The sequence below is a fragment of the Bos indicus x Bos taurus genome, chromosome 11 (assembly GCF_003369695.1).
Source record: "Bos indicus x Bos taurus breed Angus x Brahman F1 hybrid chromosome 11, Bos_hybrid_MaternalHap_v2.0, whole genome shotgun sequence".
Lineage (NCBI taxonomy): Eukaryota > Metazoa > Chordata > Mammalia > Artiodactyla > Bovidae > Bos > Bos indicus x Bos taurus.
The window spans coordinates 32873074-32901070 of record NC_040086.1 but is presented as its reverse complement, the minus strand read 5'-3'; the positions used below and the strand labels follow the sequence as shown (position 1 = coordinate 32901070).

At 37.1% G+C, this 27997-nt stretch overlaps 1 protein-coding gene and 1 pseudogene across 26 annotated transcripts in view; one reads left to right on the top strand and one right to left on the bottom strand.

Moving 5' to 3' along the window:
• The window catches only part of NRXN1 (neurexin 1), a 1214076-nt gene that overhangs the window by 311795 nt on the left and 874284 nt on the right, over positions 1 to 27997 (top strand). The gene's annotated exons all lie outside the window — the stretch shown is intronic.
• On the bottom strand, positions 851 to 5125 carry LOC113900670 (annotated as a pseudogene).

The window sequence follows — 27997 nt, the reverse complement described above, 5'->3', positions numbered from 1 at the left end:
ATGCAGTTTTTCCTACTTTAACCTTTTTGGGTACTTATTTCCTTCCCTTTTTGAGTAATCTCTTCTTATAACAGCTTCAGGAGGGAGATAAGAAGAGTGGAGATAACTGGAAATGGTCATAATAATGCTGCTAATAATAACAGTCTATCATGTGAAACTGACTTGTAAGTGGGTGACGGAGCCCCTGGTGTTGCACTGCCAGGCTGGACTACAGATCAAGATGTTCTGAGAGAGGTTAGTTATTTGTCTGCTGTCGTGACTGTCGTTTTCTTTTCTCCTTTTGTGTTGGCCTTAATGGAAGGCAGCTCGCATCTCATTTGTTTTTGCTGGAGCCTTCCCTGTTCAACATGCTCAGCACGTCTACTTCCCATTGCCATTTCCTCAAAACCTGTTCCTCTTCTGTAAAGATATATAAAATTAGGAGAATTATACCATCTCAGGCTTATTTTATTCCCACTTCTTATTTTTGTTCTACAAGCTTAGCCATCCTGAAAACCCTAATGGAATCTTTTTTTTTTTCCCCAAAAAATATGAAAAGCAGAAGTGAGAAACTTTACTTACTTTTCACCAAGTTCAAATAATATTAAACCTCTAAACTTTTGAAGCATACAAGTAAGTTAACATCAGGATTAAAAAATATGCTTTTTGGATATGCACTTTTTTTTTCCTCAGATGAAGTGTAATAAATAAACCATGTCAGATATAATAGGATTCAGTTGAATAGTATTTCTTCAAAGAGCAAGTAAAGATGGTTTTTAAATTAGAATTAAATGCATCTAATTATCAGCTATTATAGTGCTTAATTTGGGGCCAGTTTTAAGGAACAGGCAGTCATTTGTATCACATGTTTTTAAACAAATTGTAGAGGAATAGAAATCACTAAATTATTAACAATTCTTTCCAGTCTTCGAAAGATTTCTAAGTGTGGCAGTAGTCCCTGGATTTTCAATGCCTCTGGATCCTGGAATAAAACAAAATGGATGCCTTGGAAAAACCTGCTATTTGTTCACTTTTATCATGGCATTGTATTTAATAAGCCTTTAGTTGAAAACACATAATGGGGAGAAATCTGTTCTGAAATTTAAATTAATGAAAGCTTTTCACAGTGGCTTCCAAATAAAAAATTTAGGCTTTTTTTCAGAGCATGGGTAAGGATGGGAATTCTGATTAGCCACACAATGTAGATTGCTTCGTGATTCATCTCTGCAAATCAGCAGTTTGAAATCCTATAGTTAGCATTGGGTGCTCTCCAGTAAGATTTTATGAACATCAGCTTGTTATTTGGCAAAAAATGCAATGTCAGTTGTCCAGACATCATTTTTTCTCAATGAACACATGTTCGTATGTTAAATAATGGTAGTATTAAATCAATTACATTGTTAAATCCATTGGCAGAGGTTAATACCTTGTGAGGTATATTTACATCATCAGAAGGCTAAACTTTGTGAACCTTGGAGCAAAGGAATCATTATACAAATGGAGATGATAAATAGGCTAAAGAATTGGTGTTTCTTGAGGATTTGGGTGCCCTTTTACCTATTTTAGGAGAAGGAAATGGCAACCACTCCAATATTCTTGCCTGGAGAATTCCATGGATGGAGAAGCCTGGCTTCTCCATGGGGTTGCACCGAGTCCATGGGGTCACAACGAGTCAGAAACAACTGAGCAATGATGTCTCACTCACTCATTCATTTAGCTATTTTAATTTATATGAGTTTATGTTTTTGGCTTTCTTCATAAAATAACTCAATTGAGTTAAGACTAACAGAGCTAAAAGGGACTGTTTGTCTGAATCAACATTGTAACAACCTCTGCATAAACCAGTGCTTTAACAGCTTCTGTGCTCAGGGTAACTGTTCTGAAGTGGGAAAGCTGGTTTTGATTTCATTAGTAACTATTTCCTGTTTCTTACTGTTTGCCAGGCACCATGCTGGATGATACAGAGTATTTGTTGCTTTACCCCACAGAACAGGTCTGATGGGCCTTCTCTTAATCATCCTGGAGAAGCAACATCTACAGAAAGTTTTGCTTAAGTGACTCATATTCTAAGTTCATCTTTCATCTGGAAAATGTCTCATTGAATTCAATGATTATTTTTCCTCTGCTTTCTGGATAAGGGTAAGAAGGCTGTTAGAAAGCTTTGGAGAGATTCTTCCACTCTCTAATACTGGAACCATCATTGAAACTGGGGAGCATGTGCACTTTTCCATACCTTTGTACAATCAAGGAGCACTGACTATGTGCTGTTTCAAGAGCCTGTACTTACAAAAGGTGGTATGTGAGCTGGACCCTATTTCTGCCCTGAGAATTGCAACCATTGCATGTTTGCTGGCAAGAGTTTGTTATCTCCCATTCAAGGCAAAGTGACTTGCACCAATAGCTGGGTTTTGCTGCTATCACTTGGAAGTTTATTTCCCCCAGTGTCTATTCAAGCCCTCCTTTGGGAGAAGATGAAATTCTTCTTAGAAATCCTCCCTAGAGAATTCTTTCTCTAAGAGGGTGCACTTTGCTAACTCAGTCCCACTTTCAAGGGAAAACACAAATTTATTCATTCACAACTGTAAATGTATATCATAGTGTTAAATGGACTAAATATTCAAGTTTTGCTGTTGTTGTTCAGTCGCCCGGTTGAGTCCAACTCTTTGTGATCCCATGGACTGCAGCATGCCAGGCCTCCCTGTTCTTCACCATGTCCCAGAGTTTGCCCAATTCATGTTCGTTGCATCGGTGATGCCATCCAGCCATCTCATCCTCTGATTCAAGTAATAAGTAAATATTCAAGTAGTAAGCTATTATTTATTTAAAGCTATGCAAACAGTTCTTTAAATGTGATTAAACATGCTTTGAAAACAATAAATTCAATGAGATGGTTCGCTAGTATCCTCGATTCAATGGACATGAACCTTGGGTAAACTCCAGGAGATGGTGAGTGACAGGAAGGCTTGGTGTGCTGCAGTCCATGGGGTTGCAAAGAGTCAGACACTACTTAGCAACTGAACAACATCAGCAACAAGGCTTTCCCAGACCCAGCTTTGCACAAGTGAGAGACCCATCTCTCAGAACCTTCAGGTAGATCTCAGATGCCGTAGTGCCACTGCCACCTCCCACCTTTACCCTCTTCTTAAATCAGAATATCTTCTTTTGTCTTATTTTTTTCTCCAAATGTATTCTTATTGTATAACCAGAAAGAGTAAATATAACAGAGAAAGGGCCAATCCCATAACATCATCATGCTATGCTATGCTATGCTAAGTTGCTTCAGTCATGTCCGACTCTGTGCGACCCCATAGACGGCAGCCCACCAGGCTCCGTCGTCCCTGGGATTCTCCAGGCAAGAATACTGGAGTGGGTTGCCATTTCCTTCTCCAGTGCATGAAAGTGAAAAGTGAAAGTGAAGTCGCTCAGTCGTGTCCGACTCTTATCGACCCCATGGACTGCAGGCTACCAGGCTCCTCTGTCCATGGGATTTTCCAGGCAAGAGTACTGGAGTGGGGTGCCATTGCCTTCTCCAACATCATCATGAGGGAGTATCTATCCTTGACAATGCATTTTAGTTGTTGAGTATGACATTCTGAAAATTTATTGTTTTTTCCTTTTGAAGTTAAAACTGCTTTTTTTTGGTTACACATTTATTAAAGATAATCATTTATAGTTTATAAAGAATATCGCCTTTATATACACAAAACTGTCCCGATATTGGTCCTTGAAAGCAGCTACTCATACCCACTGGTGTCAACACCAGTATTCAATCTAGATTGGCTTCATCTTGCTGCTAAGTCGCTTCAGTCGTGTCCGACTCTGCGTGACCCCATAGACGGCCTCCTACCAGGCTCCTCTGTCCCTGGGATTCTCCAGGCAAGAACACTGGAGTGGGTTGCCATTTCCTTCTCCAATGCATGAAAGTGAAAAGTGAAAGTGAAGTCACTCAGTCGTGCCCGACTCTTCATGACCTCATGGACTGCGGCCCACCAGGCTCCTCCGTCCATGGGATTTTCCAGACAAGAGTACTGGAGTGGGTTGCCATTGCATAAGACCGTAGAGCAAACACTTCAGGTCCCAGGGAAGATGATAAAATACTCATAAGCTTTCTGGATCCTTGGATTGATTGACACTAATAAGGGAACCAATTTTTGATTTTGGGAAAGAAATGTGTTCATCTCCAATGATGATTTCAAGCTTCTGCTGCTGTACTTGGTTGGGAGGAGGCCAAAAAGCATCATCCTCTTTGGGAATTTCAATGTCATCAGCTATTCCCTTCAGTTCCTCCATCACACTTTTATGTACATAAGCTTGTTTTCTGATCATGACATCATTTTTATAATCACTGCTATTGGCATATCTTGATTTCCATCAGGTCAAAACTTAGACTCTAGGAATTCAAAGCTAAACTTGCCGTTGTGACCCATGCAGTAATGCAGACATAAGTCCCTATGTCTCTGAAAGTTGCTTTTAATTTCAAGGAAATCTACATTCATTTAGGCTAGCTAAATAGCACTTGGATAGCTACTTTGGTGGTGGTTAGAAGAGCCACTTGTATAGGAATTTTAATAGTTGTGCTGGAATAAGGAAACATTAAAGCAGAGTTGGGAACTCTCAACACTGCTCAGCCAAGCAGTAAAGGAATATTTTGGTTTGCCTGCCTTGCCTCCTCTTTTCCTTTTTTCCTATGTTTCAACATTTAGTGGCTACTTATGATAAAAGAGCACTCCAATTTAAAGTGAAATTTTAGAATTCTTAATTGATGCTAAGTAGTTGAAACAAACAAAAAATATATAGTTAAAATCTAAAGTAAAACTCTAGGGAAACCACCAAAAATTAAATAAATAAAAAATGATGACTGTTCAGATAAGGGCCCTGTAGTTTATATAAGAAATTTGGCCTTAAAACACTGTAGACTTCTGTCATTGTCATCTGTCATCATCATCATTATTATTTCAATTTGTATAAAAGTTGTTGACAGTAGAATATGAACTACAGTATCTGGTAAGGTCTCCTGTCCCAAGGTGTGGCAGTACAGGTCACACTCCCAATATCTACCCACATCTTAATTCTGCTTACTAACAAGATGGAGGAGACATGCTAGCAATGATTGTCAGTGATGTTAGGATGAAATCTTTCATCTTAAAATATAATCTTAAGAGTATGCCCAGAAAGAAAGGCAAAAAAGCAAAATGGCTATCTGAGGAGGCCTTACACATAGCTGTTAAAAGAAGGGGAGTGAAAAGCAAAGAGGAAAAGGAAAGGTATACCCATGTGAATGCAGAGTTCCAAAGAATAGCAAGAAGAGATAAGAAAGCCTTCCTCAGCTATCAATGTAAAGAAATAGAGGAAGACAATAGAATGGGAAAGACTAGAGATCTCTTCAAGAAAATTAGAGATACCAAGGGAACAAGATGGGCTCAGTAAAGGACAGAAATGGTAGGGACCTAACAGAAGCAGAAGATATTAAGAAGAGGTGGCAAGAATACACAGAACTGTACAAAAAAAGATCTTCACAACCCAGATAATCACGATGGTGTGATCACTCACCTAGAGCCAGACATCCTGGAATGTGGAGTTGAGTGGGCCTTAGGAAGCATCACTACGAACAAAGCTAGTGGAGGTGATGGAATTCCAGTTGAACTATTTCATATCCTAAAAGATGATGCTGTGAAAGTGCTGCACTCAATATGCCAGCAAATCTGGAAAATGCAGCAGTGACCAAAGGACTGGAAAAGGTCCGTTTTCATTCCAATCCCAAAGAAAGGCAATGCCAAAGAATGCTCAAACTACCGCACAATTGCATTCATCTCACACGCTATTAAAGTAATGCTCAAAATTCTCCAAGCTAGGCTTCAGCAATACATGAACTGTTAACTTCCAGATGTTCAAGCTGGTTTTAGAAAAGGCAGAGGAACCAGAGATCAAATTGCCAACGTCCGCTGGATCATTGAAAAAGCAAGAGAGTTCCAGAAAAACATCTATTTCTGTTTTATTGACTATACCAAAGCCTTTGACTGTGTGGATCACAATAAACATTCTGAAAAGTGATGGGAATACCAGACCACCTGACTTGCCTCTTGAGAAACCTATATGCATGTCAGGAAACAACAGTTAGAACTGGACACGGAACAACAGATTGGTTCCAAATAGGAAAAGGAGTACGTCAAGGCTGTATCTTGTCACCCTGCTTATTTAACTTCTATGCAGAGTACATCATGAGAAACGCTGGGCTGAAGGAAGCACAGCTGGAATCAAGATTGCTGGGAGAAATATCAATAACCTCAGATATGCAGATGACACTACCCTTATGGCAGAAAGTGAAGAACTAAAGAGCCTCTTGATGAAAGTGAAAGTGGAGAGTGAAAAAGTTGGCTTAAAGCTCAACATTCAGAAAACTAAGATCATGGCATCCGGTCCCATCACTTCATGGGAAATAGATGGGGAAACAGTGGAAACAGTGTCAGACTTTATTTTTCTGGGTTCTAAAATCACTGCAGATGGTGATTGCAGCCATGAAATTAAAAGATGCTTACTCCTTGGAAGGAAAGTTATGACCAACCTAGACAGCATATTAAAAAGCAGAGACATTACTTTGCCAACAAATGTTGGTCTAGTCAAGGCTATGGTTTTTCCAGTGGTGATTTATGGATATGAGAGTTGGACTATAAAGAAAGCTGAGCGCAGAAGAATTGATGCTTTTGAACTGTGGTGTTGGAGAAGACTTTTGAGAGTCCCTTGGACTGTGAGGAGATCCAACCAGTCCATCTAAAGGAGATCAATCCTGGGTGTTCTTTGGAAGGACTGATGTTGAAGCTGAAACTCCAATACTTTGGCCACCTGATGTGAAGTGCTGACTCATTGGAAAAGACCCTGATGCTGAGAAAGATTGAGGGCAGGAGGAGAAGGGGACAACAGAGGATGAGATTGTTGGATGGCATCACCGACTCAATGGACATGGGTTTGGGTGGGCTTTGGGAGTTGGTGATGGACAGGGAGGCCAGGTGTGCTGTGCCTTATGGGGTGGCAAAGAGTTGTACACAACTGAGCGACTGAACTGAACTGAATTGAATATCATTCTATCTCTAAAACTTTTAAAATTGAATCTACCATTCAGTTTGAGAGTGGCAGCAGATGGTGTGGTTAAGCTGCCCCTGTTCCTTGCCTACTTCAACCAGTGATTTACTGGGTAACCTTGGCCACGTTACTTAGTCTTTCTGACTTTAAGCTCCCTTATTTGTAAATGGAAAGTTGGCTTCAGATGACCTTTAAGGCTGTTTCCAGATCTTGTATATCATAAATTTATAAACTAATTCTTGTAAATGGCCAGTTAGATTGATTTCTCCATTAACAATTATTTACTAAAGGTCCCATTATATATTCAGTCTACATTTGTCATATTATTCCTCTTTCTGAATCCTTTAAAGATGACCATGTTTTCTGTTATATCTGATGCGATGATGCTTTGATAGATGTTTATTCTGAGCCCCTGTTTCCTCCTCCCAAATGGTTTCTGAGGCTGGGCCACTGCTGAGGGTTATTCACTATCCCCTGGGAAATCATCCAAAACAAGAATGCAACCAAGGAAGGACACGGGATGCCATGTGATCAAGTTCTGACTCTCCTCTGTGGCAAGAAGAACAGGATTCTTTGACTTTTAGACTAACATAAGTCAGGGCCTCAGAAGCCAACTAGTTTCGTTCCATCCATGATGCAGAGTGGATTGTCGTGCTACACCTTTTTGAAATGGGCTACTTCTGAGGCTGCTTGTAACATCTTTGAACAACTATAGCAGGAGCTATCTCAGATAAAATATATAAATGCAGCCATTTTAGAAATCTAATGTGTATCAACGTAGGTGGTTGATAAAGTACGTGGAAGTAAATCTAAGAATGGATTGGGAGATTTTGAAAAACATTAGATTCAGAAATCTGTTTTTCATAAATCATCAATTTCTGGCCTCACTGTCAGTATGCCTGTTTATCTTGTCTACCTGTGAGACTGAGCAATCAGGAAATTTTCTTTGTTGAATTTTCAGCGTTTGACACACTAGCTGTGTTCAACTTCTGCAAAACTGAGACCGGATACTCACTCACAATAGGTGTTATCTGAAGCAGTATATTTCTCAGAGAATTGAAAAATTGTATCTCTGATTTGGGGGTCTCAGGACTCAATCAGTTAATTATTTTTATTACCCTGCAGAAATGTATATTTGTCAGCGGCGTCCGTACTCCAATTTTAAACATGTGCCTGATTAGGTGCACTAGTGAAACAGGTGATTCTGGGTGAGGAGCTCTCAGTTACTGCAGATCCTCCAGCTTCCAAACTAAGTGTGTCCAAACCAAGGAGGCTTGAAAACTATTTGAGGGATTTGGGGATTATTTATAACTTACCGTGGTGCCTTTGTTGTATTGATGATAACTTTCTGGGCTTACGGGGATTAATTAATAGGACTAAATAGGAAAGGCTGCACACTAATGTCATTAACAGGAGCCATAATTACAGAACATAATTGCCAATAATTCTTCAATGGTTGTTCAGTAATCAGATTCTTTTGAGGTTAAATGAAAATCAAATAGACATTTTATTCATAGAGATAGTAGCAATAAAATAATGCATAATCACACTTGTTTTTAACCTCACTGCTGCTGCACCATGTGCCAAAGGAGGCCTATTGTATGTCCAGGAATAGTTGGGTAGGCCAGGATGGGGTGATGATTGAAATTATAGCCTTTGGAGTTAGAGATACATGGATGCTAGTCTTGATTGTGTAACTTCCTGCTTGTGTGACCTCGGACAACCAACCCCTGCCAAATCTCTGTTTCTCATCTTTTAGTAAGGGCAGTGCCTCGCTGATGATGTTGTTTTTGAAATTAAGTGGAATAATACTTGTGAAATCTTTAATATCATGAATGGTGCATAATAGGTACAGTTAAAAATAAAAGGCTGTTTGTGGCCATTGCAGAGGCAGTGGTGCCCAGCAGCAGCCCAGACACAGCTGATGATATGTAGGAAACAGACTCTTTGGGCTCAGACCCTTAGCTGTGAGCCATGGGTGCTTCAGTTTTGTCTTCTGTAAAACAGTGCTAGTAATTTGTCTGCCTGATAGAGTTGTTCATAGGATTAAATGAAGTAATGTGTATAAAAGAATTAGAAGGTTAGTACATAAAAGGATTGGTGTTATTGTTATTGTTGTTTAGTTGCTAAATTGTTTCTGACTTTCTTGCGACCCATGGGCTGTAGCCCACCAAGCTCCTTTGTCCATGGTGTTTCCCAGGCAAGAATACTGAAGTGGCTTGCCATTTCCTTCTCCAGGGGAACTTCCCAACCCAGAGATCAAACCCTTGTCTCCCGCCTTGGCAGGCAGATTCTTTACCACTGAGCCTCGAGGGAAGCCCCATTGGTATTATTACTGTTATTTTATTATTATTATTATTATTACCTGTGTGGAAAAGCTCATTCATGGATAATGAAGTATAGAAAATTACCAAAGAAAACTGAATCTTGACGTGCCTCAAGAAGAGTTATTGAAGTCTGTTAGAAAGAAAAGACTAGATGTGTTAGCTGTGGCTTCATTGGCTTTGAAATCGGAATCACACCTGGAATATCGCCATATAGATTGGCTTGGGGTGAGATGAAATGGACTTGAAAGAGGACCAGGGAAGGAGGTGGAACCCTCAAAAATCCAGCAGATATAGTTGATTATCTGTGATGTGCCCCAAAACAAGAGAAAATAAAAAGGGAGGCATCTATTTCCTCCATACATTCACAAAGAGATCTATAGGAATTGGGGGAACATTTTCCCCAAATGTGAATGTTCTTGGCTCCCTTCCTGTTCTCCCATTTGCCTGGTCCTCCCCACTCCTGTCCCAACAATCAAGAATATACCAAGTAAACTCTAAATGGCAGGGAAGAAATTCTTCGGAAGACAAAGCTAGAGGCCAAGGGCCTGTATACAAAGCCACTTCTGAGCTGTGGTCATCTTTTTCTGATCCCTGTGAAACCTAAATGATCTATTGCATACCTTCTTGTGCTAGTCTTTGTCTCAATCAACTTTGAACACAGAGCATGTGAGAGTAGTCTGTGAGTGGGGTTCATTTGTATACTTTAACATACTTCCTGGAATTCACTCGCTTTGCTTTAAACAGAAATGTGAGCAGACTGCAGCTACCCTGAATGGGTTAAGGAAGCTAACTGGAGTGTTCAGCTGTTCCCCATACCTGCTTTTTTTTTTTTTTTTTTTTAATTCTGCTTTCAACCCACTGCCTTCATCTATCTTCCCCAACAGGGTATTGATCAGCTCTTGAAATTGTCTTTCTCACTTCTAGACACTCTCTGCAGATACTGTAGGAGTGAAGGAGAATATGGTCCTGCCCTTGAAATGCAGTTAGTTTAGAACTGAGCTTTAAGAGCCTCTGATAAGGGAGATGATGCATAGGAATGCTCTAGTGGCCATCGAGGCCTCAGTCAACAACAAAAAGGAAAGCCAACCCCCAGTCTCTGAGTGGACTGTTTCAAAAATGCCTTTGTGAACTAGTTGCTTGAAACTCAGACATCACTGCTTCATTGATACAGTGAATTCCCAGAAGTCTCCTTAACCCTTAACATCCCTGAGGCAGGTAGTATTGTACAACCACCATTGTTAAAACTCTGTCAAACTAACAAAGTCAAATTATAACTTTGGATGCCAAGATAACATGATGTAGTCAGAAGTTGCATGGGACTCTAGGGTCCAGTCGCTGTTGCTTACTCTTGTGATCTGAGCAGGAGGAAGCTGAACTAGAGGGTTCCAATGATAGTGAGAGGAGAGGATCCTATAATCTTGCCTATGTGCTTCTTAGTTGTCACCGTCTCTCTCACCACCATCTGTTAACCCTTCGGTGAGTAAAGAATGACAGGCTATGCCAAGACAGAAAGAATAAGGCCATGTTCAAGTTAGATTTGAATTCCTTAATGTAAAGAAAAAGTAAAGAAAAGGAAATGAAAGAAATGGAAGGCATTCAATAGAAATGGGTTCTATAGAGGAAAAAGTTAAGGCAGTTCCTTTCAGCTCCCAGAGGGGCATCCATAAACGTAAAAATATCTATCACTGACTGAGGGCTAACCGTGGACCACATACTATGCTGGCCCTTCACTTGCATTATCTAATTGAATCCTACCAATAACAATTTCATGGAGAGGCCATTATCAGCTTCATTTTATGGATGAGTAACAGTGATTTAGAGGGATTAAGTATCTTGCCCAAAGTTGCAGAACTAACAAGTGATGCAGCCAGGATGCCATCATGCCGGTTGGATTCTGAAGCCTGTCTAATTAATCATGATGCTCCATGCCTTCCAGCCACATATTCAACTGAGGAATGCCTGTGCGTAGTTGCCTTTCGTTGAGAGGACAGGATGTGAAACACAAAGCAGTGAATAGAGAAATGTCGGATGATTCAGTCAGAAAACTATGATTTAGTTAAAATCTTTTGATTTGAGGAAAACTTCTTTGTAATGTTTTTATTGCAGTAATTTTGATAGCAAGTTAATTTTATCCTGTACTACTCCATGTTACCTTTAACTTTCTATGATAAGTATATATTTATTTTGTAAGAAAAGAACAGCATTTTTTCAGTTTCATAACTATAATTATATCATTAAGAATATGTATTCATAATCTAAAGAGGTAAAACCTCTCTACCTAGATTTTTCTCTAGAGACATCTTTTAACTAATCTGGACCTCAATTTGTTCATCTATAAGATGGGGAAACAAGTTTACAAGATGAATAGAAATGTATAGAAAGCGCTGAGCATAGTGCTTTAGCCTTAATAGATTCTCAAGAAATAAGACCTGTGATTATTAATAATGTCTTCTAGTATTATTATGATTGTTATTATTATTATAAATAAATCATTCCCTAATATAGCTTACCATTTAGTCCTCTTTGGGGAAATGATCACCTTTGAGAAAGATCTCCAAGGCCCCTCTACTCTTACATGCCCTCTATATTGTGTTCCTTCCAGATTGGAGATTTCCTGTTTTTACAAATATTATTCCTTTGATTCATTATTAAAATATAATGTGTTTTAATCAAAATACTAGAAACTAACTTTCATAGCATTTATATTTTTTCTCTTTTCATTAAAAAAAATTTACTGCTATTACATAGTTTTCTGACTATAAAGACATACTTTGTAAGTACTACTTTTTAAATTGTGTGGCTTAGGTCTTGACTGGTTATAGAAGTGTTCTCAAAAGATGTGTAAACTGAAATAAAATGTGGAAGAAAAGGCTCAGTGTGAGTGAGAATTCCAATCCCTCACAGCTGTGTATTTATAAAGACTCCTGTTTTGCGTTGACTCTGATTTCAGGACAATATTGAGTAAAATTAGGTCAAAGACTAGTGAGTATATGGTGATTCTGTTAGGGAGAAAATTGTTTCCATGTATCCACATTCTCTCACAAAGGTGTAATTCTCTGAAAATTTGCTATTAAACCATTTGTTATTGAATAACATTCAGTTTAAAGCAGTTATTTCTCATTCTCGTCCAAGGTAGATTCTTATTTAATACCAAAAGGAATTTTAGAGTTTTCTTAATCAATAAAGAAACAATGCAAATGATGAGACTCTAATGAGCATTTTAAAAATCATGTTACAGTTGAATCAGACAGTTCAATTTCTTTTTTTTTTTAATATCTTCATTACTTGTTGAATTAACTGATATGCTTTTATCTTTCATCTGCAGTTTGCCTTTTTCATTGAGTTTCTGGAAAAAGTAATTGATATGAAAAGTGCTTAGCATTAAGTCTCCTATGTATTTCATGCTCATTAAATTCTAATCATTAAAATGCTCCCCTCTTTCTTCAAACTTTCCCCCAACTTTTCTTTCCCATTTCTCAGCTAACATAAACAATTGAGCCAAGAAATTATCTCATTTGAAATATTTTCTGACAAAAATAGGTGACCAGTTTCCTAGATTTAGTTTCCCTCCTCCATTGGCAACTCCTTATTAATTCTGTAAATAGAGTATGCATGTTTTTTCTTTTTTTTTTTAATTTCAGTGACCTCAAGCACAAAACTCGCTAAATTCCTGGAAGGAAACCAGGACATTTATACTTAAACTGTATGAAGTGAAATCGTTCAATTGTGTCCTACTCTTTGCGACTCTAAATTGTATAAAGAGCAACAAAAACATCAGGTAGAGACTGACTTAAACTCAAGTTCAAATAGCTAATCACCTCACTAATGCAAAAATAAAAACAAACAAAAAAAGTTCTGTCATAGAAGACAAAACACACCTTTTCCAAGGATAATTAACTGCTGATTGTCTAAGCCATCTCTTTCTATAAGGGGAAAGTCAACATTACTTTGGAAATCACCTCCATTCCTTATTTTTTTCCTCCTGCTACATTTTGAAATGTGCTACCACAAATTCTAGTCGCCTTGAACAAGACATCTCCAGTGGTCCAGTTTATGCCAGCTGCTAATTGGAGGGCCCTGGGTCTGTCTGCTGACTTTAGAAAATTAAATTTCCTCACCTTGAGTAAAAAGGTGGAAATAAGTAATGTTTCGGAGAATATTTTCTGAAATTGTTTGCCTACATGACTGTGAGTCCAAGACTCTGCCAATATTATCACTTACTAAGAGTAGCAATTGCCATTTATTAAGCACTTATTCAATCTTCTCAAGGGACCTAGTTGATAAGTACTAATATTATGCCCTTTTAGAGGTTAGAACACTGAGAATGGGAGATTAAATAATTTGCCTATGATTACACAGACTTAGGTTTCTAACCCAAACCAAACTACTCAGATTGCAGAGCCCATGTACTCTATTTGTGAGTAACAACTTGAAGACAAAAATATATTACACAAGATACACATACATATTTTAAATGTCAAATATAAATTTCTTTCCTTCTGGAATATTTAGCAAAAAGAGGTTGTTAACTAGACTTCATTTTGCTATACTTTGCGCATAAATCTTCCTAGCTAGGCTTCAACAGTTCGTGAACCAAGAACTTTCAGGTGTGCAAGTTGTATTTAGAAAAGGCAGAGGAACCAGAGATCAAATTGCCAACATCTGTTGGATCATATAAAGCAAGAGGATTCCAGGGGGAAAAAAAATCTACTTCTGCTTCATTGACTACATGAAACTCTTTGACTGTGTGAATCACAACAAACTGGAAAATTCTTAAAGAGATGGGAATACCAGACCACCTTACCTGCCTCTTGCAAAACCTGTATGCAGGGAAAGAGACAACAGTTAGAACCAAAACTGGAACATTTGACTGGTTCAAAATTGGTAAAGGAATGCATCAAGGCTATATATGATCACCCTGTTTATTTAATTTCTGTGCAGAGTATATCATGTGAAATGCTCGGCTGGATGAATCACAAGCTGGAATCAAGATTGCTGACAGGAATATCAACAACCCCAGATATGCAGATGACACTACTATAATGGCAGAGAGCAAAGAGGAACTTAAGAGCCACTTGATGAAGGTGAAAAAGGAAATGAAAAAGCTGGTTTAAAACTCAAATTTCAGAAAATGAATCATGGCATCTGGTCCCATCACTTCATGGCATATAGATGGGGAAACATGACTTTATTTTCTTGGGCTCCAGTATCACTGGGATGGTGACTGTAGCCATGAAATTAAAAGATGCTTGCTCTTTGGAAGAAAAGCTAGACAAAAGACAAACCTTGACAGCATATAAAAAAGCAGAGACATCATTTTGCCAAGAAAGGTCCATCTAGTCAAAGCTATGGTTTTTCCAATAGTCATGAATGAATGTGAGAGTTGGACCATAATGAAGGCTAAGTGCTGAAGAATTGATGCTTTTGAACTGTGGTGTTAGAAAAGACTCTTGAGAGCCCCTTGGATTACAAAGAGATCGAACCAATCAATCCTAAAGAAAATCAACCCCGATTATTTATTAGAAAGACTGATGCTGAAGCTGAAGCTCCAGTACTTTGGCCTCCTGATGTGACGGACTGACTCACTGGAAATGATCCTGGTGCTGGGAAGGATTGAAGGCAGGAGGAGAAGGGAACAATAGAAGATGAGATGGTTGGATGGCATCACCGACTTGATGGACATGAATTTGAGCAAGCTCTGGGAGGTAGTGAAGGACAGGGAGGCCTGGCGTGCTGCAGTCCACGGGGTCGCAAATAGTTGGACACGACTGGGAGACTGAACAACAACAAGTGATAAAATTATCTAAAAGACGATCAATCTATATTTATAGATCACTTACATTTCTTCTCTCTCTTTTTTTTTTTTTTTTGACTTTTTGTTTGTGGGTGGTGTATAGTTGGTTATGATACTTACTTGCATGCAAACACCAGCATGGTAAAATCTGAAGTCAGTTGAATGAATTTTGATGTTGCTAAAATATCTCACATCACTTAGGGTCTCAGGTCTAAGAAATGGTCTCAAAGCATAACATGGGCCAGAAGCAGGAAAGGACAGAGGAGACTCCAACCTTGCTTTTCTAGTTCCTGATGGTCAGTGTGTTTGACATGATTAGGGTGTGTTTTCCAGAGTAAATAATCTCAGCGATGTTAACATTTGCTCGGATTATTACTACTTTCTTCATGGAGAGTTCCCTGAGGCATGGAGAAAAGGGAGATAAAGTAGCAAGAAATAGAGGTATCCTGAGACTTCACAAATGCAGGCACACATTTGCCAAGTCACCAGGTGAACATAATGTGTCATTACTTTTACATTAAAATAAATCTAACATAATGAAATTAAACATATATGAATGCTTAAGATAGAAGATGTAAATTGCATTCATTTTATCTCTACAGGGCACAATGATTACAGGCTTCTGAGACTTTATTTTTTCTCATATTAGATGTGTTTGAGGGGAGAAGTAGGGAGGAGAATGGAGAATACAGGTGTGTTGAAGAGAAAAAAAAAATAAATATGGCACTGTCTTAGATATTCAATACGAACTTTACAGGATCCTTTTTCTAGGTGGCGTTATAAATAACAGTTCTTAGGGAAACGTACTTAGACACAATTAGAAAATGAGCACTTATTATTTGGCAGCCAGAATCGGTTAAGTCCGAACTCTGCTATATCTCTGTCATAAATGATAACCTCATTTTGGAGAGACAGCTAAATAAGATAATGAGGACAGTTTTGATCTTTTTTTTAATTAATATTGATTTTTGTGTGTCAGTTTTACATAGGCAAAGAGACATAATTATGCCCTAAGTGCAGTAAGTCATACCCTTCACAGACTGTGACCAAGAGAAGGAGTATTTTTAGTGGTAGGAGTTAATTTGTGCTGGCATTAATGCATGAAAACGTGGTGATGATGTCTAATTGTTTCCTGTGTTACTAGTTCAACTAAAAATAAAGTTCTTGACACTAAGCTGTGGGAAGTTATTAATTATGACAGTTTCTTCAAAAGTGAATTTCTTAAAATTACTCTCCTTACTAATCAGTTTCTGATTCCAAAATGAACTTTTATTCCATCTTTCCTCCTCTTCTTTCTCCTTCACTCTTCTGAGCCTCCTACACTAAATATTGAAGTATGCATAAAAAGCGAGGGAATTTATAACCTACTTCAATTCTGCTGGAAAACAAATGCTGAGAAAAAACTTATTTAAAAATCTACTACTAACGATCTTATTGACTATCTTATATAAATATAATATATATTTATAATATATATAAATACAGATATAAACATTCACACAAACAAAATGAATATCAGTCATTATTATTAGTTTGATATTCTGCATATATAATTTCTTTGGTGATGTATTAATTCAGTATTGATATGGCTTCATCATACTGGATGGCCTTAAAAACGTCCAGTTTGTTCCCATTTAGATTGTTATTGTTTAGTCGCTCAGTTGTATCTGAGTCTTTGAGACTCCTTGGACTGCAGTACACCAGGCTTCCCTGGCCTTCACTACCTCCTGGAGCTTGCTCAAACTCATGTTCATTGAGTCGATGATGCCATCCAACCATCTCGTCCTCTGTCATCCCCTTCTCCTCCTGTCCTCAATCTTTCCCAGCATCAGGGTCTTTTCCAGTGAGTCAGTCCATCACATCAGGTGGCCAAAGTATTGGAGCTTCAGGTTCAGCATCAGTCTTTCCAATGAGTATTCAGGGTTGATTTCCTTTAGGATTGACTGATTTGATCTCATTGAAGTCCAGGGGACTCTCAAGAGTCTTCTCCAACACCACAGTTCAAAAGTATCAGTTCTTTAGCACTCAGCCTTCTTTATGATCCAACTCTCACATTCATCCATGACTACTGGAAAAACCATAGCTTTGACTAGATGGACCTTTCTTGGCAAAATGATGTCTCTGCTTTTTTATATGCTGTCTAGGTTTGTCATAGATTTTCTTCCAAGGAGGAAGCATCTTTTAATTTCATGGCTGCAGTCCCCGTCCACCGTGATTTTGGGGCCTAAGAAAATAAAATCTGTCATTGTTTCCCCATCTATTTGCCGTGAAGTGGCGGGACCAGATGGCATGATCTTGGTTTTTTTGACTGTTGAGTTTTAAGCCAGCTTTTTCACTCTCCTCTTTCACCTTTCATCAAGAGGCTCTTTAGTTCCTCTTCACTTTCTGATATTAACTTGATGTCATCTGTAGATCTGAGGTTATTGATATTTCTCCCAGCAATCTAATCCTGCATATATAATTTCTTTGGAGGTGTATTGATTTACTAATGGTTTGGCTTCATCATACTGGGTGGCCTTTAAAAATATCCAGTTTTTTCCCATTTAGATACTCTGGGACAATTTCCTAAATGCTTACTGTGTACTCTGAAATATACTGCCCTTTACTAGAGTCTTGAAAAATAAGATTGACGGGAAGATGTTAAGACTTAGTTTCAATCTTTATCTTCAAGGAAAACAATTACAAATTTATTATGTCACAGAATCAGAAATCCAGAAGTCAGGTAATTGGATGTCTCCAGATTTTCTTGTACCTGGCCATCATCTCTTTGCTATCTTCAGCATATTCATTGGCTTTTTTCCTTAGGTTTGTCTAGTTGTGATTACAGGATAAGTGCAATAGTTTGCATCCCTTCATATATGCTTCATATATCTTCATATAACTATATCCTCAAATAGGCTAGGACTGTGTGTGTGTGTGTGCACGTGTGCATGCATCTACATCCCTTTCCCACAAGTTCTTCAGCATGTTTCCTCCAGTCTCATTGACTCTTTCCTAAACCATCACAGGCATTAGAAGAAAATTATCAAGAATATCTAGGCTAATCAAAACTCTTGCCCCCAGAGCCAGGCAAAGGCCAACTTTGCCTGGAAGCAATGATCACTTAATTGCTTAAGAAAGGTAAAGCAGGAAGATAGGTGGAAAAAGAGTACAGTTTCACAGGCTACTTAGAGATAAACACAGCAGTGAACCAGTGAAGACTCTCAGTCATGTAGGACTCTGCAATCACATGGACTGTAGCCTACCAGGCTCCTCCATCCATGGAATTTTCCAGGCAAAAGTACTGGAGTGGGTTGCCATTTCCTTCTCCAGGGGATCTTCCCAACCCAGGGATCAAACCCAGGTCTCCCACCTTGCAGGCAGACGTTTTAACATCTGAGCCACCAGGGAAGCCCAGATAAGCACACAAATGAGCAAAACTCTAAAACCTTGACTGAGAAGTACACAAAGCTTCATGAATCATATGTACAGATAAAAACTGATATGATAAATATTGAAGAGCTTGAAAAGAATCAGTGTACACTGACAACTATGCTTCCATTGCCATTTGACTAATTTTAGAATCAATGACATTTTTTCAGGTATTTGAGGTGACAGTAAAACTAAACAAATTTTACTGCATCTTAAAGACAGAAAAGACACAAGCCTGAGTCACCCCACATACTTCCCTGTGAACATACTAATAACTTTTAAAGCCTAAGAAGACTCTAGCCCCTTTTCAAATCATAGCCCTTTAAACAAGAAACTTGCTTAACTTTCGGTATTTCTCTGTAAAATATGAGTGTTAAAATTTCCTCCTACTGTATGCATTTACAAAAGTGACCATATAAATAAACAAGCATCGATAAAACTATTTTATTGGAATAGGAAAGATCAGTTAGACAGAATAGCCCATAAAAACTTGCTCCATTTAGTAAGATTTTTGATAAATGAGTAACCATATTTATTATTGTACTTATCTAACATTTTAATTAGTGTTATGCACACATGCATATACACACACACACACACACACAATCAGATGTATATACAAGCAAATTAATACAGGTTACACCATATAGAATTGTTGGTTTGTTTAGGTCCAAAAAGGATGAATATCAGAAAGTTTATATAGTTCAGCTGAAGATTTTTAAACAAGGGGGTGCAGAGGAAGCATTCGGAGGCAATAAATGTTTGTTGCACTTTGTGACTAGTACATTGTGTTTTCAACTCAGTGCATAACAAGGGTATCTTGAAAACAATATTAATATGTACTTTTGAATTATACCAGGAAGTCTCATTCATAAAATACCTTCAATTAATCTAATATCCTTGGCCTATTTCTACTGTGCTGCCAGAAAATCTTAAAGTATAAACATTTGTAAGAATCATTGCCATCCCCAGATTTGCAATCTGCAATGTTGTAGGAAATACGAGTGCTCGTCATCAGTTAGAACTCAAAATTGAGTCCAGGTCTAGATTCTTTGCAATTTCCTACAGACAATTAGGAATTTTGAATCTAAAATTTAATCTTGTACGTTAAACCTAAATCAAGTCTTAGCTCTTATTCGAACCAAGTATTCTAAAGATGATGACACCAAGGTCCAGTGACCTAGATATCTTGATTATCTGAGACAGTTCTAACTACCCCTCTGCCCTCACCCCTTCTTCCTGTACATGTAGTTCCTGATTGTGCAGTCAGGATGCCACTTTTAACCTTTGGGGCCTAGTTTGTCTTCCATACTGGTTTTGAGGCTTTTTAATCAAGTTTTAATTATATTTTGTTTTTCTTTCCAGGTATAAACATACTGCTTATTTTTTAATATATCCGAGAATTTTAGGGCCTTCCTTTAGTGAGTTATGGTTAGTACTTAATTATTAAGACATTTCCTCCTCCCCGCCCCAAATTTAAGTTTTTATTGGGTTGCTAATAAAAATTGTGTGAGATTTCAGGAGTTGCCAATAGATTCCAGTTTCCATAAAAGAACTTCTCCCTTATCTATATACTCTAGTAGCTGAATGTATTGCAGTATTTTTTAAAATTATTATTGGTTAGAAATCTAGGGTTCCTATACATTTATTGTACATGGAAAGTAGAGTGTTTTGTGTGACATTCTTTCAACCTCAAATAAATTAGATGTTAAATGGCTATCTATTGTTTAAATGCAGGCAGATAACTGACATTTGAACCAGCAAATTGCTTTTTAAAATTTAGAACACACACAAAACTCCTATTTCCATTAACCTATGGAGGTCAGTGGCAAATGGGTTAGAATCAGTGTATATTTATGCAGTGAAGAGATGTGCTACCATTAATGTGAAATTTTGCCCAGTGTATAACCAATATTGATTTTTTTAAAGAAATTTGGCTCCAAATAGGTTATTCCTAAAGCTGTCAATTTCATTGAATTAATCAAGACTTATTCATCTTTTTAAAGTGAACGTGATCTTAAAACACTATTTTCTCCAAAAATAGTGTCACGTTACTCTGTGGTAACAAGAGTAAGGCAGCATCTCTATTTTGTATTTTTTCATCTGTGCCATTTTAAACCAGAAGTAGTCCTCAAAAATAATATTTAGTCTAAGAAGTAATTCTGTAATAAATGTTTTACAGCACCCACAGTTTCTAAGCTATTTATAATGTCTGTCTTCAGGTAAGGTTCATCCATGCCCCTTCTTTTTAGAGTTTGCGTGATTGGAGAAAATTTACCTCCCCTGTATGCGTGTGTGCATTATGTGCACTCAGTTGCGTCTGACTCTTTACAACCCCACCAGGCTCCTCTGTCCATGGAATTTTCCAGGCACTACCAGAATGGGTTGCCATTTCCTCTTCCAGGGGATCTTCCTGACTTAGGGATCAAACTAACATCTCCTGTCTCTCTTGCATTGGGAGGTGGATTCTTTACCACTGAACCACCTGGGAAGCCCTTGCCTCCTATAAATTTTTCTTAAAAAACCTCTGTGACTCTGATATGTTGACATTCCTTAGTGTTTTCTTAAAAACTTTTTGTACCTTGATTTTTTTTAAGGATCTTTGAGAGAAAAACTATCTTCCACATGGGATCCTTGTTATAGGTGTCTTCTGGCTATTGTCAATAAGCTTTTTCTTTTTTAATAATGAAATCTTTTGACCATTTTAGAACTGGCTTTCATTGAGTAACTACATCTTATGGTCAAATAATGTAACCAAAAGCAATTGGAAAGTATTACCCTTGTATATTTACATGGAAGATAGAACTAGGCTCTTCTGTAGAGCTCAATCCTCCAAAATTATGCCAATAAAATGGTTGAGAATTATTAACTTCAAAAAAAGTGTACATGATCTTCTTTCATAAACAGTAACCTGAGTTAAGTGTTACTAAGATTATATAAGAAAAGGATTTAAAGTCTTAGACTTTAGAATTAATGCAGTCTTGTTTCAAATCCCAGCTCTACTATTTACATTTTATAAAACCCTACGCAAGTCATTTTAACCTTTTAAAAATTTTCTCATATTTAAAATGGTGACAATATCATCTGTCTCGTAGAAGAACTGAGATAAGTAAATAATAGTTCTATATACATAGCTAAGAGTTCCATGAAAGTTTGTTGTTGTTCTCAAGTGATTATGGTTTTCTTTTAATAATTTTTAAGCACTGGCCTTTAATACCATTGTCAGAATAACATGTCCTTCCCCATAATGTATCACTGCTTCAGAAATTAGGACCAACATCTCAAATAGTTAATAATTTTTATCATTCTTAATTTAAGATACCACTGCAGTGTCCATCTAGTTATTTGATAAATATTTCCTGGGCATACATTGGTGTCAAGCAACACTGTAAGACCTGGGGGTCTAGTCACAGTGAGCAAAGCCTCTTTGATATTCCTGCCTTCTTTGGTATTCTTGTAGGGATAAGACACTCTCTAGGTAATTCCGCAAACAAATCTAAAATTGCAACCACAGCAGGCAGTTAGGATGGAGAGAAACAGAGAGCTCTAGGAGTCTTTCCTGGTCAGATTTGGCCTAGTCAAAGGCTCTGAGAAAAATTTTCCGAAGAAATGGAATTTGTGACTGAATTAGAAAGATGAATAATATAAACTAGATGAAGAGAGAACAGAAGATGTTCCACGTAGAGACAAGTATCATGTTCAAAGGTCCTGTGGTGAATAGAGGACAGAAAATGCAAGTGAAAGACCATTATAGCTGCAACAGTGCTGGGAGCAGGGAGAGAGGAGTTTGAAATGAGACAGAAATTTGTTTCCAGAATAAGCCAAGTCTTCTAGGTCATTTCAAGTGTTTTGTTTTTATTCTCAAATAGCAAAGAGACACTATTAAAGAGACACTAAAGTTTTATGATCAGATTTGTTTTCACAGATTAGAGGGGGTTGGGAGTGGTTGTGTGACAGCCTGTGAGATAGCTGTTGCAGTAGTTCCCATTATAGTATCTTGGACTTGCATGGAGGTAGTGAACATAGAAGGCTGTCAGTATATTCACATACGTAGAATGAAGTAGAGAGAGATAGCAAGAATAAGAATTGAGGTACCTTGTGGTCTTATAAATGCCCAACGGGCAGTTGAATGAATGGATCTGAACCTGAGAAAATAGATCTGTTTTGGTGTAATATATATGTGACTCCTCAGAGTCACACACTGAGGAGCATGGCATAGAAGAGGTAAAGGGAATTATTCACTTATTAACAGGACTGGGTTATTTTTTTCAGTAAGGCAATGTAAAGACAAAGGCTAGAGTCTTACTAAATTTAGAGACTGGGATATTTTAGCTGATTATGGGATGTGCTAAGTTCATATTTTGTACTCACTTATTGAAATTTATGCAGACTTTGCCCAAATTTCTAGTGGCTTGTAAAAGAGTTAGGGTACATGAATGTTAGTCTAATTGAATCTTACGCCCTTTCGGAATCCAAAAGATAGCATCTTAATCTTTCTCTGTTGCATGTGTGAATTCTTCAGCAACTTTAAAAAATATTACTAAATGAACAGAAATCAATTATATGGGTCATTTCTAAAATCCCTAGAACTGTATGTTGTGTTTATTTCACCCTTGTTTCTTATTTTTAATAAGAAACATTATTCTTAATTTACCCTTTTCCTTATATTCTTGATTAATTTTATAAAATTTCGAATTTATATTTTCTGTTGCTATTTTGTGTCCGTGTTTGTTAACCATGAAGTGACCTGTAAAATTTTTTTGAAATATATTTAAATATAAAACGTAAAGTCTGTAAATGCTGGTTTGGTAAAACTTTCCCTAAATATTTTTTTTTTTCAAATGTATCCAGAATGGCAAATATGTCTTGGCACCTTTCTCCTTGTGAATTTTTATTTAAGGCTGGTGATAAAAGAAAAACAAAGACTCTAAATTCTTAAGAGTTTAAATTCTGCCTTTTCCTTTAAGCTTTTAAAAATTTAATGATAGACTAACAGCATTTCACTCCTAAGGCCAAATGGAAATAGTTTAACAAGTAGAATATCTTCCAACACATCCTTCGGTTTGAAGTGGTTTTTTTAAAAAGATAAGTATGTACATAGGTAGGTTGTAGCCAGGTAACTGGTCTTGATGTATATTGAGAGGCTGGTTTTTCAACTAGTATCATTCATTGACATTTAGAAGTGTTAAGTCTTGTATATTTCACTTTCTGTTCTCAGGATTTATTTTCTTGAAATAATTTAGCAGTGAAATATATTACTTGCATACTTTGAACTGTGTCTATTTTGCCTTTTTAGCCAATAGAATAAGAGTTTTGCTCTTGTATGTATGTGTGTGTGTGATTTATTTTTCTCCTGGTGAAAAATATTTTGTTATAGGTATGTGTGTGTGTGTGTGTCTATGTGTGTGATTTACTTTTCTCATGGTGAAAAAATATTTTACATTATAGGTATACTGCCAGCAAAAAGCATTTCTCTACAGCTCATTTGTTTTATAGAGACTGCCAGAGTGAATTGGGGACCTTATATGAGCAGGCAGTGGACCTTTGAGCCAAGAGCTTGTTCGCACTCCTTTTTTATGATATTTGATGGCTCATTAGAATTCTATCTTCACACCTAGCAAAACAGAAAGTAAGCGTAAATATGATGTTTATTGTCAGAGAAAGTAAAAAAAGCAATAAAACACTTAGGGCTTTTGAAGTTTCATCTTAGTCATTTTATCTTGAAATGATAACTTGCCCTTGTTTTATTCTGAATTCACATTTACTAGTGTAAATGCTTTACCCATCAAGTGGCACTGAGGAAGAGAGGCAGTCAGTACCAGGATGCAACATTTTATTTTCCACGGAAAAGTGCTTCTTTTTGAGCTGAGAATTCATGGAAAATTAGGGTTAAGGTGAAAAGTTTAGGGGAGGGTTTCTGAAGCTTGGCATGATTGACATTTTGAGCCAGTTAACACTTTGTCCTGGGGGCTTGTTCTGTGTATTGTAGGATGTTTACAAGTGTCCCCTATATACCAGTAGTACCCACTTCCTTGTGACAACCAAAAAATGTCTCTAGACATTGCCAAGTGTCCTCTGGTAGGGGACAAATTGTTTTTAATGTACACCCACTGACATTAGGTAATTTAGTATAACTTTCAGTAGTTAAAACACATGAAAAGCTATAAACATCTCAGCACTACAAACATTAAAAAAAAATAGAGTTCTTAGGTAGTTATAGCATTTTTAAAATATGTTATACCATTAGTTTAAAATAAGGATGAAAACAGCAGTTTTGCTAGTTCAGTACAATTTCCATTCATTGATATATTTTGTAAACCATTGACTAAATCTGCTAAAAATTAATTTCCTTTAACCTATTTTAAGGGTCATTATCACAACTCTATGATCAATGTTAATCTTCTCTAAAACAAATTCTAAATTCACCTTGGAATCTTTATCCAACAGTTGATTCTGATAGTCTGATAAAAATTGTAAATAGTCTCATAAAAATAATAAATCATTACCATGTTTACTTTTTCTCTATTAAGTGCAATTATATTGTCTCCAAAAAAAAAAACAAACAAGAAACAGAATAGGCTGTAGAGATAACTTATTTAATTATCACTGTTGGATTGACCATTAATCACTTAATGTTAATTTCCCATCTCAAATGAAGCAATCATCAGGAAATTTGGGGAGGTTTTGTTTTTTTTTCATTTGTTATAGTATAGAACAAGCAAATCATTTAAGGAAAATTTTGGCTCAGTCTGTGATTTGGGCAATAAAAATAAATTATTTCTGAAATTGTACTTACTTTGTTTTGTTTTTCATGAATTAATCTGTCCAATCAAATTTGATTTTTCTATAAGTGTACTAGTCCATTGCCTGGCAACATGACAAAGTTTTGATTTAATCAACAGTAAAATCAGGTTTCATTCTATACAAATGTTTCCCCATTGTATCATTTAAAGCACTAGAATTTTTAATATTTATTTGTAGTATAATTAATATAAGCTTTTCCCTCATTCAATATTTCACTCCGTGAATAACAGACCAGTTATATTAGTAATTCTGTTCCTGGGGTAGCCTGCTATATTCTGAGTTACGAGTAGCAAATTAGTGTCTGGTTTTGAGCATAGTAGCCCCGCTGGAGTCTGAGGTACTTGATGTAATAGTACATAAATCTTCAATTGTAAATCAGAAAACAGGACCATGTGTACTAGAAGAAAATCTACTGAGATCAAACTTTCTGTTCTTATGCTCAGCTTTGTACTCCTATTTTGTTAGTTTAATTTGGGCATATCAGGGGTCATTAGAGAGATGTGTTCTGTAGATATAAAAGGCAGACATGAAAAGTTATACTACCTGGAAGTGGTGGACAGTAACAAAGAAGAAAACTACGTATCACACCTATGCAGGTAGTCCTTACTTGACTCTTTTCTATACTTTCTTGAGAGGCAGGTTTAAAAGAAAATCAAAATCAAATTAGTTGAACTCTATCTTAAACCTAAAAGGTCTGACTAAACAGCTCTTCCTCAATAAAACATATATACAGTTATTTTTATTTAATACATGTTTATCTATACTCCTAAACAGGTGTAAAAACTTTAAAATGAGGACATCATATTCTAGACCTCACTCAGTGAAAGTACAGATTGTGTTGCTCTGCTCCCTGATTTCTGTGATCCTGGTGATGTTGCTCACTGCTTCTCTTCTTTGTAGCTGATCACTGACTTCAGGCCTTGTCTCTATTCTAATAGTAATTATGATGCTCAGTTACTGGCTGAGAGCTTTGACTTAGGAACAGTACATCCCCAGATATTTCTTTTCTTTCCTTTCCTGCACTTGACTATTTTCTTTTCACATTACTTATTTTTTCTTTTCATTCCAGGAAGAAAAACATTCCATTTTTTCATGTTTATTTGCATATTCATTTAAGAATACAAAATGAATTGTACTTTCAAATATTCATGTTCCTACTTCATTACAGGAACGTGAGAAAGTGGAGAAGTACATGTGATTGTATATCCAGCCTGAAAGGTGATATATAAACCCATTGGCCACATATATATGTACATAATACTGACGTATTTTTCAGGAAATATGAAGTACTTAAAGGTCATGCTTAACTTTTATGACCCAGATAGAGGCAGACATTTCCAATAAGATTCAAGTTACCCTTTTCTTTGACAGTAACAACACAAAGAACTTGGCCCATCAGGCCAGCATCCAAAATAAAACAAGGCACCACAAGTCAAATCAAACAACTGGATAGAAGAATCTTAATATAAAATGGTAATAGTTTTGGTTGGCATCATTTAGTTTCATTTTTATAATGCCATATGTTGCTTTACTATACATTTGTAGCTATAGAAAGATTCTCTAATTGTGCAGTCACCTGGGCACCTCTCTGTAATGGTGAATCCTAGGTTTCACTTGCAGAGATTCTGATATAAGAGACCAGAGGTAGGTTCTGGGAATGCTCAGTTTTAACACGACTGTGTGTGTACATACTCAGTCGCTTCAGTCATGTCTGACTCTGTGACTCCATGGACTGTACCCCGCCAGGTTCCTCTGTCCATGGGATTCTCCAGGCAAGAATGCTGGAGTGTGTTGCTGTGCCCTTCTCCAGGGGATCTTCCTGACCCAGGGATCGGACTGCATCTTCTGTGTCTTCTGCATTGCAGGTGGATTCTTTACCTACCGAGTCACCTGGGAAGCCCTTAACACAACTACAGTGATGCTAATACAAATTATCACTGTTAACCCAGAGCCACATGTTGTGAACCACTGCCCACTCTAGGTCATCAGCACTTTTGGTTGCACCAAGGTCTCAGTGAGGTAGCTCAACCTTCCCCTTCCTCACGATTCCTTCCCCTCCTCAACTACATCTGCTATAACTCTGATTTTAAAGTCTGTATTTATCAAGACTATTTCCTTGAATTTAGTAGTTTATATTATTGCTTCCAAAGTTCCAAGCACTTAATCTATGAAAGAATAATCAGAATATACCTTGTTTTTAACTTGGGAACTTCCTGTTCAGTTTTTGCAGCAAATTCAATAATTCTGAATAGATTTTAAAAGTTGCCCTAATTCTTTATTCACCCCAGTGTTTCATTTCAGCTTCCTATCATTTTTATTTGAGTTGATATATATTTGTTTTTGTATGGGAGGAAAACGTGTGTGATGTGAAAGTAATTACCAAAGTTTAAGTCACAGCTGTTTCTTATAAGTATAAATTAACTACTGTTGGAGTGATAGCAAAGATTGAGGAACAAGGCCAGAAATAGGAATTGGAGGACTGAAGGAGGTTGTAATGAGTAGTTTGTCTGAGTTACAGTCAAGGAGGAAGTGGAAAATCTCAGAGTGAATGCAATCATATAAATAGAGATAAGGGAAGATTTTGAAGTCAAAGTAGAGTAAAAAC